Raw genomic sequence first — 15514 nt, forward strand, 5'->3', positions numbered from 1 at the left:
GGCAGAACTGGATTCTTCCTAAATATAGAAGTTGTAGCCTCATGTCTTACCTTTCCAACGCCATTAGTTTCACTTGAATTGGAGTTCTATAACTCTAGATATAGTTACAAATCTGAGGAGAGGTCAGAGAGTAACAATTCAAAAATGGACAGTAACAGTTGGACAGTAACAGTCCAAGTATTTGTTAATGAGCGATTTTGACTACCTTAGAGGAAGAATTGGGTTCTTCCCAAAACATAGAACTTGTAGCCTCATGTCTTACCTTTCCAACCACAAATTACACTTGAATCGGAGTTCTATAACTCCAGATATAGTTAAAAATCTGAGGAGAGGTCAGACAGTAACAGTTCAAAAATCGACAGTAACAGTTGGACAGTAACAGTCCAAGCATTTTTTAATGTGTGATTTTGACTACCTTAGAGGCAGAACTGGATTCTTCCTAAATATAGAAGTTGTAGCCTCATGTCTTACCTTTCCAACGCCATTAGTTTCACTTGAATCGGAGTTCTATAACTCTAGATATAGTTACAAATCTGAGGAGAGGTCAGAGAGTAACAGTTCAAAAATGGACAGTAACAGTTGGACAGTAACAGTCCAAGCATTTGTTAATGTGTGATTTTGACTACCTTAGAGGCAGAACTGAGTTCTTCCCGAACATAAAACTTGTAGCCTCATGTCTTACCTTTCCAACTCCATAAATTTCACTTGAATCGGAGTTCTATAACTCCAGATATAGTTAAAAATCTGAGGAGAGGTCAGACAGTAACAGTTCAAAAATGGACAGTAACAGTTGGACAGTAACAGTCCAAGTGTTTGTTAATGTGTGATTTTGACTACCTTAGAGGCAGAACTGGGTTCTTCCAAAACATAGAACTTGTAGCCTCATGTCTTACCTTTCCAACGCCATTAATTTCACTTGAATCGGAGTTCTATAACTCTAGATATAGTTAAAAATCTGAGTAGAGGTCAGAGAGTAACAGTTCAAAAATGGACAGTAACAGTTGGACAGTAACAGTCCAAGCGTTTGTTAATGAGTGATTTTGACTACCTTAGAAGAAGAACTGGGTTCTTCCCAAAACATAGAACTTGTAGCCTCATGTCTTACCTTTCCAACACCACAAATTGCACTTGAATCGGAGTTCTATAACTCCAGATATAGTTAAAAATCTGAGGAGAGTTCAGACAGTAACAGTTCAAAATGGACAGTAACAGTCCAAGCGTTTGTTAATGAGTGATTTTGACTACCTTAGAGGCAGAACTGGGTTCTTCCAAAACATAGAACTTGTAGCCTCATGTCTTACCTTTCCAACGCCATTAATTTCACTTGAATCGGAGTTCTATAACTCTAGATATAGTTAAAAATCTGAGGAGAGGTCAGACGGTAAGAGTTCAAAAATGGATAGTAACAGTTGGACAGTAACAGTCCAAGTATTTGTTAATGAGCGATTTTGACTACCTTAGAGGAAGAATTGGGTTCTTCCCAAAACATAGAACTTGTAGCCTCATGTCTTACCTTTCCAACCACAAATTACACTTGAATCGGAGTTCTATAACTCCAGATATAGTTAAAAATCTGAGGAGAGGTCAGACAGTAACAGTTCAAAAATGGACAGTAACAGTTGGACAGTAACAGTCCAAGCATTTTTTAATGTGTGATTTTGACTACCTTAGAGGCAGAACTGGATTCTTCCTAAATATAGAAGTTGTAGCCTCATGTCTTACCTTTCCAACGCCATTAGTTTCACTTGAATCGGAGTTCTATAACTCTAGATATAGTTACAAATCTGAGGAGAGGTCAGAGAGTAACAGTTCAAAAATGGACAGTAACAGTTGGACAGTAACAGTCCAAGCATTTGTTAATGTGTGATTTTGACTACCTTAGAGGCAGAACTGAGTTCTTCCCGAAACATAAAACTTGTAGCCTCATGTCTTACCTTTCCAACTCCATCAATTTCACTTGAATCGGAGTTCTATAACTCTAGATATAGTTACAAATCTGAGGAGAGGTCAGACAGTAACAGTTCAAAAATGGACAGTAACAGTTGGACAGTAACAGTCCAAGCATTTGTTAATGTGTGATTTTGACTACCTTAGAGGCAGAACTGGCTTCTTCCTAAATATAGAAGTTGTAGCCTCATGTCTTACCTTTCGAACGCCATTAATTTCACTTGAATCGGAGTTCTATAACTCTAGATATAGTTAAAAATCTGAGTAGAAGTCAGACAGTAACAGTTCAAAAATGGACAGTAACAGTTGGACAGTAACAGTCCAAGCGTTTGTTAATGAGCGATTTGGACAACCTTAGAGGCAGAACTGAGTTCTTCCCCAAACATAGAACTTGTAGCCTCATGTCTTACCTTTCCAACACCACAAATTTCACTTGAATCGGAGTTCTATAACTCCAGATATAGTTAAAAATCTGAGGAGAGGTCAGACAGTAACAGTTCAAAAATGGACAGTAACAGTTGGACAGTAACAGTCCAAGCGTTTGTTAATGAGTGATTTTGACTACCTTAGAGGCAGAACTGGGTTCTTCCAAAACATAGAACTTGTAGCCTCATGTCTTACCTTTCCAACACCACAAATTTCACTTGAATCGGAGTTCTATAACTCCAGATATAGTTAAAAATCTGAGGAGAGGTCAGACAGTAACAGTTCAAAAATGGACAGTAACAGTTGGACAGTAACAGTCCAAGCGTTTGTTAATGAGTGATTTTGACTACCTTAGAGGCAGAACTGGGTTCTTCCAAAACATAGAACTTGTAGCCTCATGTCTTACCTTTCCAACGCCATTAATTTCACTTGAATCGGAGTTCTATAACTCTAGATATAGTTAAAAATCTGAGGAGAGGTCAGACGGTAAGAGTTCAAAAATGGATAGTAACAGTTGGACAGTAACAATCCAAGTATTTGTTAATGAGCGATTTTGACTACCTAAGAGGAAGAATTGGGTTCTTCCCAAAAAATAGAACTTGTAGCCTCATGTCTTACCTTTCCAACCACAAATTACACTTGAATTGGAGTTCTATAACTCCAGATATAGTTAAAAATCTGAGGAGAGGTCAGACAGTAACAGTTCAAAAATGGACAGTAACAGTTGGACAGTAACAGTCCAAGCGTTTGTTAATGTGTGATTTTGACTACCTTACAGGAACAACTGGGTTCTTCCTAAAACATAGAACTTGTAGCCTCATGTCTTACCTTTCCAACGCCATTAATTTCACTTGAATCGGAATTCTATAACTCCAGATATAGTTAAAAATCTGAGGAGAGGTCAGACAGTAACAGTTCAAAAATGGACAGTAACAGTTGGACAGTAACAGTCCAAGCATTTGTTAATGAGCGATTTTGACTACCTTACAAGAAGAACTGGGTTCTTCCTAAAACATAGAACTTGTAGCCTCATGTCTTACCTTTCCAACACCATTAATTTCACTTGAATCGGAGTTCTATAACTCCAGATATAGTTAAAAATCTGAGGAGAGGTCAGACAGAAACAGTTGGACAGTAACAGTCCAAGCATTTGTTAATGTGTGATTTTGACAACCTTAGAGGCAGAACTGGCTTCTTCCTAAATATAGAAGTTGTAGCCTCATGTCTTACCTTTCCAACGCCATTAATTTCACTTGAATCGGAGTTCTATAACTCTAGATATAGTTAAAAATCTGAGTAGAGGTCAGACAGTAACAGTTCAAAAATGGACAGTAACAGTGCAAGCGTTTGTTAATGAGCGATTTGGACAACCTTAGAGGCAGAACTGAGTTCTTCCCAAAACATAGAACTTGTAGCCTCATGTCTTACCTTTCCAACACCACAAATTTCACTTGAATCGGAGTTCTATAACTCCAGATATAGTTAAAAATCTGAGGAGAGGTCAGACAGTAACAGTTCAAAAATGGACAGTAACAGTTGGACAGTAACAGTCCAAGCATTTGTTAATGTGTGATTTTGACTACCTTAGAGGCAGAACTGGCTTCTTCCTAAATATAGAAGTTGTAGCCTCATGTCTTACCTTTCGAACGCCATTAATTTCACTTGAATCGGAGTTCTATAACTCTAGATATAGTTAAAAATCTGAGTAGAAGTCAGACAGTAACAGTTCAAAAATGGACAGTAACAGTTGGACAGTAACAGTCCAAGCGTTTGTTAATGAGCGATTTGGACAACCTTAGAGGCAGAACTGAGTTCTTCCCCAAACATAGAACTTGTAGCCTCATGTCTTACCTTTCCAACACCACAAATTTCACTTGAATCGGAGTTCTATAACTCCAGATATAGTTAAAAATCTGAGGAGAGGTCAGACAGTAACAGTTCAAAAATGGACAGTAACAGTTGGACAGTAACAGTCCAAGCATTTTTTAATGTGTGATTTTGACTACCTTAGAGGCAGAACTGGATTCTTCCTAAATATAGAAGTTGTAGCCTCATGTCTTACCTTTCCAACGCCATTAGTTTCACTTGAATCGGAGTTCTATAACTCTAGATATAGTTACAAATCTGAGGAGAGGTCAGAGAGTAACAGTTCAAAAATGGACAGTAACAGTTGGACAGTAACAGTCCAAGCATTTGTTAATGTGTGATTTTGACTACCTTAGAGGCAGAACTGAGTTCTTCCCGAAACATAAAACTTGTAGCCTCATGTCTTACCTTTCCAACTCCATAAATTTCACTTGAGTCGGAGTTCTATAACTCCAGATATAGTTAAAAATCTGAGGAGAGGTCAGACAGTAACAGTTCAAAAATGGACAGTAACAGTTGGACAGTAACAGTCCAAGTGTTTGTTAATGTGTGATTTTGACTACCTTAGAGGCAGAACTGGGTTCTTCCAAAACATAGAACTTGTAGCCTCATGTCTTACCTTTCCAACGCCATTAATTTCACTTGAATCGGAGTTCTATAACTCTAGATATAGTTAAAAATCTGAGTAGAGGTCAGAGAGTAACAGTTCAAAAATGGACAGTAACAGTTGGACAGTAACAGTCCAAGCGTTTGTTAATGAGTGATTTTGACTACCTTAGAAGAAGAACTGGGTTCTTCCCAAAACATAGAACTTGTAGCCTCATGTCTTACCTTTCCAACACCACAAATTGCACTTGAATCGGAGTTCTATAACTCCAGATATAGTTAAAAATCTGAGGAGAGTTCAGACAGTAACAGTTCAAAAATGGACAGTAACAGTCCAAGCGTTTGTTAATGAGTGATTTTGACTACCTTAGAGGCAGAACTGGGTTCTTCCAAAACATAGAACTTGTAGCCTCATGTCTTACCTTTCCAACGCCATTAATTTCACTTGAATCGGAGTTCTATAACTCTAGATATAGTTAAAAATCTGAGGAGAGGTCAGACGGTAAGAGTTCAAAAATGGATAGTAACAGTTGGACAGTAACAGTCCAAGTATTTGTTAATGAGCGATTTTGACTACCTTAGAGGAAGAATTGGGTTCTTCCCAAAACATAGAACTTGTAGCCTCATGTCTTACCTTTCCAACCACAAATTACACTTGAATCGGAGTTCTATAACTCCAGATATAGTTAAAAATCTGAGGAGAGGTCAGACAGTAACAGTTCAAAAATGGACAGTAACAGTTGGACAGTAACAGTCCAAGCATTTTTTAATGTGTGATTTTGACTACCTTAGAGGCAGAACTGGATTCTTCCTAAATATAGAAGTTGTAGCCTCATGTCTTACCTTTCCAACGCCATTAGTTTCACTTGAATCGGAGTTCTATAACTCTAGATATAGTTACAAATCTGAGGAGAGGTCAGAGAGTAACAGTTCAAAAATGGACAGTAACAGTTGGATAGTAACAGTCCAAGCATTTTTTAATGTGTGATTTTGACTACCTTAGAGGCAGAACTGAGTTCTTCCCCAAACATAGAACTTGTAGCCTCATGTCTTACCTTTCCAACACCACAAATTGCACTTGAATCGGAGTTCTATAACTCCAGATATAGTTACAAATCTGAGGAGAGGTCAGACAGTAACAGTTCAAAAATGGACAGTAACATTTGGACAGTAACAGTCCAAGCGTTTGTTAATGTGTGATTTTGACTACCTTAGAGGCAGAACTGAGTTCTTCCCGAAACATAAAACTTGTAGCCTCATATCTTACCTTTCCAACTCCATAAATTTCACTTGAATCGGAGTTCTATAACTCCAGATATAGTTAAAAATCTGAGGAGAGGTCAGACAGTAACAGTTCAAAAATGGACAGTAACAGTTGGACAGTAACAGTCCAAGCGTTTGTTAATGAGTGATTTTGACTACCTTAGAGGCAGAACTGGGTTCTTCCAAAACATAGAACTTGTAGCCTCATGTCTTACCTTTCCAACGCCATTAATTTCACTTGAATCGGAGTTCTATAACTCTAGATATAGTTAAAAATCTGAGGAGAGGTCAGACAGTAACAGTTCAAAAATGGACAGTAACAGTTGGACAGTAACAGTCCAAGCATTTGTTAATGAGCGATTTTGACTACCTTACAAGAAGAACTGGGTTCTTCCTAAAACATAGAACTTGTAGCCTCATGTCTTACCTTTCCAACACCATTAATTTCACTTGAATCGGAGTTCTATAACTCCAGATATAGTTAAAAATCTGAGGAGAGGTCAGACAGAAACAGTTCAAAAATGGACAGTAACAGTTGGACAGTAACAGTCCAAGCATTTGTTAATGAGCGATTTTGACTACCTTACAAGAAGAACTGGGTTCTTCCTAAAACATAGAACTTGTAGCCTCATGTCTTACCTTTCCAACACCATTAATTTCACTTGAATCGGAGTTCTATAACTCCAGATATAGTTAAAAATCTGAGGAGAGGTCAGACAGAAACAGTTGGACAGTAACAGTCCAAGCATTTGTTAATGTGTGATTTTGACAACCTTAGAGGCAGAACTGGCTTCTTCCTAAATATAGAAGTTGTAGCCTCATGTCTTACCTTTCCAACGCCATTAATTTCACTTGAATCGGAGTTCTATAACTCTAGATATAGTTAAAAATCTGAGTAGAGGTCAGACAGTAACAGTTCAAAAATGGACAGTAACAGTGCAAGCGTTTGTTAATGAGCGATTTGGACAACCTTAGAGGCAGAACTGAGTTCTTCCCAAAACATAGAACTTGTAGCCTCATGTCTTACCTTTCCAACACCACAAATTTCACTTGAATCGGAGTTCTATAACTCCAGATATAGTTAAAAATCTGAGGAGAGGTCAGACAGTAACAGTTCAAAAATGGACAGTAACAGTTGGACAGTAACAGTCCAAGCGTTTGTTAATGAGTGATTTTGACTACCTTAGAGGCAGAACTGGGTTCTTCCAAAACATAGAACTTGTAGCCTCATGTCTTACCTTTCCAACACCACAAATTTCACTTGAATCGGAGTTCTATAACTCCAGATATAGTTAAAAATCTGAGGAGAGGTCAGACAGTAACAGTTCAAAAATGGACAGTAACAGTTGGACAGTAACAGTCCAAGCGTTTGTTAATGAGTGATTTTGACTACCTTAGAGGCAGAACTGGGTTCTTCCAAAACATAGAACTTGTAGCCTCATGTCTTACCTTTCCAACGCCATTAATTTCACTTGAATCGTAGTTCTATAACTCCAGATATAGTTAAAAATCTGAGGAGAGGTCAGACGGTAAGAGTTCAAAAATGGATAGTAACAGTTGGACAGTAACAGTCCAAGTATTTGTTAATGAGCGATTTTGACTACCTTAGAGGAAGAAGTGGGTTCTTCCCAAAACATAGAACTTGTAGCCTCATGTCTTACCTTTCCAACCACAAATTACACTTGAATCGGAGTTCTATAACTCCAGATATAGTTAAAAATCTGAGGAGAGGTCAGACAGTAACAGTTCAAAAATGGACAGTAACAGTTGGACAGTAACAGTCCAAGCGTTTGTTAATGTGTGATTTTGACTACCTTACAGGAACAACTGGGTTCTTCCTAAAACATAGAACTTGTAGCCTCATGTCTTACCTTTCCAACGCCATTAATTTCACTTGAATCGGAATTCTATAACTCCAGATATAGTTAAAAATCTGAGGAGAGGTCAGACAGTAACAGTTCAAAAATGGACAGTAACAGTTGGACAGTAACAGTCCAAGCATTTGTTAATGAGCGATTTTGACTACCTTACAAGAAGAACTGGGTTCTTCCTAAAACATAGAACTTGTAGCCTCATGTCTTACCTTTCCAACACCATTAATTTCACTTGAATCGGAGTTCTATAACTCCAGATATAGTTAAAAATCTGAGGAGAGGTCAGACAGAAACAGTTGGACAGTAACAGTCCAAGCATTTGTTAATGTGTGATTTTGACAACCTTAGAGGCAGAACTGGCTTCTTCCTAAATATAGAAGTTGTAGCCTCATGTCTTACCTTTCCAACGCCATTAATTTCACTTGAATCGGAGTTCTATAACTCTAGATATAGTTAAAAATCTGAGTAGAGGTCAGACAGTAACAGTTCAAAAATGGACAGTAACAGTGCAAGCGTTTGTTAATGAGCGATTTGGACAACCTTAGAGGCAGAACTGAGTTCTTCCCAAAACATAGAACTTGTAGCCTCATGTCTTACCTTTCCAACACCACAAATTTCACTTGAATCGGAGTTCTATAACTCCAGATATAGTTAAAAATCTGAGGAGAGGTCAGACAGTAACAGTTCAAAAATGGACAGTAACAGTTGGACAGTAACAGTCCAAGCGTTTGTTAATGAGCGATTTTGACTACCTTAGAGGAAGAAGTGGGTTCTTCCCAAAACATAGAACTTGTAGCCTCATGTCTTACCTTTCCAACCACAAATTACACTTGAATCGGAGTTCTATAACTCCAGATATAGTTAAAAATCTGAGGAGAGGTCAGACAGTAACAGTTCAAAAATGGACAGTAACAGTTGGACAGTAACAGTCCAAGCGTTTGTTAATGTGTGATTTTGACTACTTTAGAGGCAGAACTGGATTCTTCCTAAATATAGAAGTTGTAGCCTCATGTCTTACCTTTCCAACGCCATTAGTTTCACTTGAATTGGAGTTCTATAACTCTAGATATAGTTACAAATCTGAGGAGAGGTCAGAGAGTAACAATTCAAAAATGGACAGTAACAGTTGGACAGTAACAGTCCAAGTATTTGTTAATGAGCGATTTTGACTACCTTAGAGGAAGAATTGGGTTCTTCCCAAAACATAGAACTTGTAGCCTCATGTCTTACCTTTCCAACCACAAATTACACTTGAATCGGAGTTCTATAACTCCAGATATAGTTAAAAATCTGAGGAGAGGTCAGACAGTAACAGTTCAAAAATCGACAGTAACAGTTGGACAGTAACAGTCCAAGCATTTTTTAATGTGTGATTTTGACTACCTTAGAGGCAGAACTGGATTCTTCCTAAATATAGAAGTTGTAGCCTCATGTCTTACCTTTCCAACGCCATTAGTTTCACTTGAATCGGAGTTCTATAACTCTAGATATAGTTACAAATCTGAGGAGAGGTCAGAGAGTAACAGTTCAAAAATGGACAGTAACAGTTGGACAGTAACAGTCCAAGCATTTGTTAATGTGTGATTTTGACTACCTTAGAGGCAGAACTGAGTTCTTCCCGAACATAAAACTTGTAGCCTCATGTCTTACCTTTCCAACTCCATAAATTTCACTTGAATCGGAGTTCTATAACTCCAGATATAGTTAAAAATCTGAGGAGAGGTCAGACAGTAACAGTTCAAAAATGGACAGTAACAGTTGGACAGTAACAGTCCAAGTGTTTGTTAATGTGTGATTTTGACTACCTTAGAGGCAGAACTGGGTTCTTCCAAAACATAGAACTTGTAGCCTCATGTCTTACCTTTCCAACGCCATTAATTTCACTTGAATCGGAGTTCTATAACTCTAGATATAGTTAAAAATCTGAGTAGAGGTCAGAGAGTAACAGTTCAAAAATGGACAGTAACAGTTGGACAGTAACAGTCCAAGCGTTTGTTAATGAGTGATTTTGACTACCTTAGAAGAAGAACTGGGTTCTTCCCAAAACATAGAACTTGTAGCCTCATGTCTTACCTTTCCAACACCACAAATTGCACTTGAATCGGAGTTCTATAACTCCAGATATAGTTAAAAATCTGAGGAGAGTTCAGACAGTAACAGTTCAAAATGGACAGTAACAGTCCAAGCGTTTGTTAATGAGTGATTTTGACTACCTTAGAGGCAGAACTGGGTTCTTCCAAAACATAGAACTTGTAGCCTCATGTCTTACCTTTCCAACGCCATTAATTTCACTTGAATCGGAGTTCTATAACTCTAGATATAGTTAAAAATCTGAGGAGAGGTCAGACGGTAAGAGTTCAAAAATGGATAGTAACAGTTGGACAGTAACAGTCCAAGTATTTGTTAATGAGCGATTTTGACTACCTTAGAGGAAGAATTGGGTTCTTCCCAAAACATAGAACTTGTAGCCTCATGTCTTACCTTTCCAACCACAAATTACACTTGAATCGGAGTTCTATAACTCCAGATATAGTTAAAAATCTGAGGAGAGGTCAGACAGTAACAGTTCAAAAATGGACAGTAACAGTTGGACAGTAACAGTCCAAGCATTTTTTAATGTGTGATTTTGACTACCTTAGAGGCAGAACTGGATTCTTCCTAAATATAGAAGTTGTAGCCTCATGTCTTACCTTTCCAACGCCATTAGTTTCACTTGAATCGGAGTTCTATAACTCTAGATATAGTTACAAATCTGAGGAGAGGTCAGAGAGTAACAGTTCAAAAATGGACAGTAACAGTTGGACAGTAACAGTCCAAGCATTTGTTAATGTGTGATTTTGACTACCTTAGAGGCAGAACTGAGTTCTTCCCGAAACATAAAACTTGTAGCCTCATGTCTTACCTTTCCAACTCCATCAATTTCACTTGAATCGGAGTTCTATAACTCTAGATATAGTTACAAATCTGAGGAGAGGTCAGACAGTAACAGTTCAAAAATGGACAGTAACAGTTGGACAGTAACAGTCCAAGCATTTGTTAATGTGTGATTTTGACTACCTTAGAGGCAGAACTGGCTTCTTCCTAAATATAGAAGTTGTAGCCTCATGTCTTACCTTTCGAACGCCATTAATTTCACTTGAATCGGAGTTCTATAACTCTAGATATAGTTAAAAATCTGAGTAGAAGTCAGACAGTAACAGTTCAAAAATGGACAGTAACAGTTGGACAGTAACAGTCCAAGCGTTTGTTAATGAGCGATTTGGACAACCTTAGAGGCAGAACTGAGTTCTTCCCCAAACATAGAACTTGTAGCCTCATGTCTTACCTTTCCAACACCACAAATTTCACTTGAATCGGAGTTCTATAACTCCAGATATAGTTAAAAATCTGAGGAGAGGTCAGACAGTAACAGTTCAAAAATGGACAGTAACAGTTGGACAGTAACAGTCCAAGCGTTTGTTAATGAGTGATTTTGACTACCTTAGAGGCAGAACTGGGTTCTTCCAAAACATAGAACTTGTAGCCTCATGTCTTACCTTTCCAACACCACAAATTTCACTTGAATCGGAGTTCTATAACTCCAGATATAGTTAAAAATCTGAGGAGAGGTCAGACAGTAACAGTTCAAAAATGGACAGTAACAGTTGGACAGTAACAGTCCAAGCGTTTGTTAATGAGTGATTTTGACTACCTTAGAGGCAGAACTGGGTTCTTCCAAAACATAGAACTTGTAGCCTCATGTCTTACCTTTCCAACGCCATTAATTTCACTTGAATCGGAGTTCTATAACTCTAGATATAGTTAAAAATCTGAGGAGAGGTCAGACGGTAAGAGTTCAAAAATGGATAGTAACAGTTGGACAGTAACAATCCAAGTATTTGTTAATGAGCGATTTTGACTACCTAAGAGGAAGAATTGGGTTCTTCCCAAAAAATAGAACTTGTAGCCTCATGTCTTACCTTTCCAACCACAAATTACACTTGAATTGGAGTTCTATAACTCCAGATATAGTTAAAAATCTGAGGAGAGGTCAGACAGTAACAGTTCAAAAATGGACAGTAACAGTTGGACAGTAACAGTCCAAGCGTTTGTTAATGTGTGATTTTGACTACCTTACAGGAACAACTGGGTTCTTCCTAAAACATAGAACTTGTAGCCTCATGTCTTACCTTTCCAACGCCATTAATTTCACTTGAATCGGAATTCTATAACTCCAGATATAGTTAAAAATCTGAGGAGAGGTCAGACAGTAACAGTTCAAAAATGGACAGTAACAGTTGGACAGTAACAGTCCAAGCATTTGTTAATGAGCGATTTTGACTACCTTACAAGAAGAACTGGGTTCTTCCTAAAACATAGAACTTGTAGCCTCATGTCTTACCTTTCCAACACCATTAATTTCACTTGAATCGGAGTTCTATAACTCCAGATATAGTTAAAAATCTGAGGAGAGGTCAGACAGAAACAGTTGGACAGTAACAGTCCAAGCATTTGTTAATGTGTGATTTTGACAACCTTAGAGGCAGAACTGGCTTCTTCCTAAATATAGAAGTTGTAGCCTCATGTCTTACCTTTCCAACGCCATTAATTTCACTTGAATCGGAGTTCTATAACTCTAGATATAGTTAAAAATCTGAGTAGAGGTCAGACAGTAACAGTTCAAAAATGGACAGTAACAGTGCAAGCGTTTGTTAATGAGCGATTTGGACAACCTTAGAGGCAGAACTGAGTTCTTCCCAAAACATAGAACTTGTAGCCTCATGTCTTACCTTTCCAACACCACAAATTTCACTTGAATCGGAGTTCTATAACTCCAGATATAGTTAAAAATCTGAGGAGAGGTCAGACAGTAACAGTTCAAAAATGGACAGTAACAGTTGGACAGTAACAGTCCAAGCATTTGTTAATGTGTGATTTTGACTACCTTAGAGGCAGAACTGGCTTCTTCCTAAATATAGAAGTTGTAGCCTCATGTCTTACCTTTCGAACGCCATTAATTTCACTTGAATCGGAGTTCTATAACTCTAGATATAGTTAAAAATCTGAGTAGAAGTCAGACAGTAACAGTTCAAAAATGGACAGTAACAGTTGGACAGTAACAGTCCAAGCGTTTGTTAATGAGCGATTTGGACAACCTTAGAGGCAGAACTGAGTTCTTCCCCAAACATAGAACTTGTAGCCTCATGTCTTACCTTTCCAACACCACAAATTTCACTTGAATCGGAGTTCTATAACTCCAGATATAGTTAAAAATCTGAGGAGAGGTCAGACAGTAACAGTTCAAAAATGGACAGTAACAGTTGGACAGTAACAGTCCAAGCATTTTTTAATGTGTGATTTTGACTACCTTAGAGGCAGAACTGGATTCTTCCTAAATATAGAAGTTGTAGCCTCATGTCTTACCTTTCCAACGCCATTAGTTTCACTTGAATCGGAGTTCTATAACTCTAGATATAGTTACAAATCTGAGGAGAGGTCAGAGAGTAACAGTTCAAAAATGGACAGTAACAGTTGGACAGTAACAGTCCAAGCATTTGTTAATGTGTGATTTTGACTACCTTAGAGGCAGAACTGAGTTCTTCCCGAAACATAAAACTTGTAGCCTCATGTCTTACCTTTCCAACTCCATAAATTTCACTTGAGTCGGAGTTCTATAACTCCAGATATAGTTAAAAATCTGAGGAGAGGTCAGACAGTAACAGTTCAAAAATGGACAGTAACAGTTGGACAGTAACAGTCCAAGTGTTTGTTAATGTGTGATTTTGACTACCTTAGAGGCAGAACTGGGTTCTTCCAAAACATAGAACTTGTAGCCTCATGTCTTACCTTTCCAACGCCATTAATTTCACTTGAATCGGAGTTCTATAACTCTAGATATAGTTAAAAATCTGAGTAGAGGTCAGAGAGTAACAGTTCAAAAATGGACAGTAACAGTTGGACAGTAACAGTCCAAGCGTTTGTTAATGAGTGATTTTGACTACCTTAGAAGAAGAACTGGGTTCTTCCCAAAACATAGAACTTGTAGCCTCATGTCTTACCTTTCCAACACCACAAATTGCACTTGAATCGGAGTTCTATAACTCCAGATATAGTTAAAAATCTGAGGAGAGTTCAGACAGTAACAGTTCAAAAATGGACAGTAACAGTCCAAGCGTTTGTTAATGAGTGATTTTGACTACCTTAGAGGCAGAACTGGGTTCTTCCAAAACATAGAACTTGTAGCCTCATGTCTTACCTTTCCAACGCCATTAATTTCACTTGAATCGGAGTTCTATAACTCTAGATATAGTTAAAAATCTGAGGAGAGGTCAGACGGTAAGAGTTCAAAAATGGATAGTAACAGTTGGACAGTAACAGTCCAAGTATTTGTTAATGAGCGATTTTGACTACCTTAGAGGAAGAATTGGGTTCTTCCCAAAACATAGAACTTGTAGCCTCATGTCTTACCTTTCCAACCACAAATTACACTTGAATCGGAGTTCTATAACTCCAGATATAGTTAAAAATCTGAGGAGAGGTCAGACAGTAACAGTTCAAAAATGGACAGTAACAGTTGGACAGTAACAGTCCAAGCATTTTTTAATGTGTGATTTTGACTACCTTAGAGGCAGAACTGGATTCTTCCTAAATATAGAAGTTGTAGCCTCATGTCTTACCTTTCCAACGCCATTAGTTTCACTTGAATCGGAGTTCTATAACTCTAGATATAGTTACAAATCTGAGGAGAGGTCAGAGAGTAACAGTTCAAAAATGGACAGTAACAGTTGGATAGTAACAGTCCAAGCATTTTTTAATGTGTGATTTTGACTACCTTAGAGGCAGAACTGAGTTCTTCCCCAAACATAGAACTTGTAGCCTCATGTCTTACCTTTCCAACACCACAAATTGCACTTGAATCGGAGTTCTATAACTCCAGATATAGTTACAAATCTGAGGAGAGGTCAGACAGTAACAGTTCAAAAATGGACAGTAACATTTGGACAGTAACAGTCCAAGCGTTTGTTAATGTGTGATTTTGACTACCTTAGAGGCAGAACTGAGTTCTTCCCGAAACATAAAACTTGTAGCCTCATATCTTACCTTTCCAACTCCATAAATTTCACTTGAATCGGAGTTCTATAACTCCAGATATAGTTAAAAATCTGAGGAGAGGTCAGACAGTAACAGTTCAAAAATGGACAGTAACAGTTGGACAGTAACAGTCCAAGCGTTTGTTAATGAGTGATTTTGACTACCTTAGAGGCAGAACTGGGTTCTTCCAAAACATAGAACTTGTAGCCTCATGTCTTACCTTTCCAACGCCATTAATTTCACTTGAATCGGAGTTCTATAACTCTAGATATAGTTAAAAATCTGAGTAGAGGTCAGAGAGTAACAGTTCAAAAATGGACAGTAACAGTTGGACAGTAACAGTCCAAGCGTTTGTTAATGAGTGATTTTGACTACCTTAGAAGAAGAACTGGGTTCTTCCCAAAACATAGAACTTGTAGCCTCATGTCTTACCTTTCCAACACCACAAATTGCACTTGAAT

Source organism: Populus nigra, chromosome 12, assembly GCF_951802175.1.
Source record: "Populus nigra chromosome 12, ddPopNigr1.1, whole genome shotgun sequence".
NCBI classification, from domain to species: domain Eukaryota; kingdom Viridiplantae; phylum Streptophyta; class Magnoliopsida; order Malpighiales; family Salicaceae; genus Populus; species Populus nigra.